Source organism: Phalaenopsis equestris, unplaced genomic scaffold (assembly GCF_001263595.1).
Source record: "Phalaenopsis equestris unplaced genomic scaffold, ASM126359v1 Scaffold000749, whole genome shotgun sequence".
In the NCBI taxonomy this organism is placed as follows: Eukaryota; Viridiplantae; Streptophyta; class Magnoliopsida; order Asparagales; family Orchidaceae; genus Phalaenopsis; species Phalaenopsis equestris.
Window position 1 is genome coordinate 120,238 of NW_018165189.1, and position 1,811 is coordinate 122,048.

Below are 1,811 nucleotides of genomic sequence, written 5' to 3' on the forward strand. Positions count from 1 at the left end.
GTTACGATCAATATGTGAAACTTCAAGTTGAGTAAAGAGAAAGGCTTTAAATTTCTAATAGTGAGGGTACCTTTTCTAGTTTTCTAAGACTAGTCAATAGAAAAGTCCTATGGCAAGACCTAGGCTACTAAAGAAGTTTCTAGACCTCAACCAAAAGTGAGGTCAACATTACATTAGGATTTTGAGGTTGTCTTTTATCACGACCTAAATCCTCACATCTTCTAGGCTATTTGTGTGATCGTCTCGCACGAATGTAAGCCCTAATTAATAAAATTACAAGGATGAAACACTTAAATATTTTTCCTCTAAATTGAAGCCAAACAGTAGGATAGCTTGGGAAGTCACTGATACACCTAAAATATATAGTGTTTTTAGACACATTTTTATACCTATTTTTGAGATATTACACTTTAATGGAAGATATTTGTGTGTTTTTCTTTCAGGTACAGGTAAAAAAGTGAAAAATATTAAAGGAAGTGAAAAATGATCAAATTTGGAGCAAAATTGCAAAAATGATGCAAAAGTATTTTGAAACCTAAGTGTCAAAATCGGCGCTTACACGCTGGTGAAGCAAAGAAGGCCACGCCTAAGCGCCAAAGGCCCCGCGCTTAAGCGCCAATGACAGTTACTTGACGGGTTAATTTTTTTTGACAAATTTTGAAGGGACATTTGAGGCACCTATTGGCTAAAATGGGTGGTTATAACCACCAAGGATGAAAATATAATTAAAGGACTTATGAAAGGAGGCATCCCTTGGTAAATACATTAAATCAAGACACATTTTGAAGAGATACCAAGACACCTCTTGGAAAATTATAAAAGAAGGAAGTTAAGACTTTTAGAGGAGTCCTGAAAAGTTCTTGAAGAAGTTTGTGGAGAAGCTCTCGGAGAAAATTTCAGGCACCACAAATTTATTTTTCCTTTTATTTTTAGTTTTATTTTGAGAGTTAAGAGTGTTGTAAGTGAGAAGAGTTTCAAAGGAACTTCAAGTGTTTGGTGGAGGATTTGAGATAATTTATTATCTTTGTTTTAAACTACTTTTGATTTTAATCAAGATTTTTTGTTGGTTTGACAATGATTTCTACTTTTAAACTAAAGTGTGGTTTTGTTTTCTGCATGTATTCTGATTAGTTTTCTTTATCTTTCTCCTTAAAATGATAAGTAATTAAAGTATTGGATGGAAGTTGTGGAGAGTATTAGTCTTTAATGTTGGAAGAGTTGTGATGATTTAAATCGATACACTTTATTTACTTCTTGATATGATCCATCTAGATGTTATAGCTTGTTGTGAGAACATGTAAGAATCGGGTTGGTATTGTCTCAGTCAACAATTTGAAAGAATCACATGAGATTGTATGAATGAGAATGAAGTTCATATGATTGATATGATTGAGTGTTCATATGATTGAGTGCAAATAAATAGGGAAATAATCTTTGAAGGGTGTAGAGTTAGAGGACTTTAGAGTGATAGGCTAAATCACCTAACTTGGTTTATTGCTTTAGGTTTTGATACGAGATGTTAGCCCCCAGGTGGAGGGAAAATGGAGGGAACTGAGGAAACTCTAAAGTGAGAGCTAGTATCTTCCCTGCCTAACCGGTCTTCATAATTATTCAAACTTTAAATTAGTCAATGTTTTTTATAGCATCTCTAGTACGGGTAAAAAATAATATTTCTCTTATTTCGCACAACATAATTTGAATACTTCCATAATAAAATTCTTATATTTATTAGTGATTCATGATAAGGAGAAAGATATTTCACATTCAGTGTTTTTCTTTTACATAAACTTAAGTTCATAAACTTAAGTTAT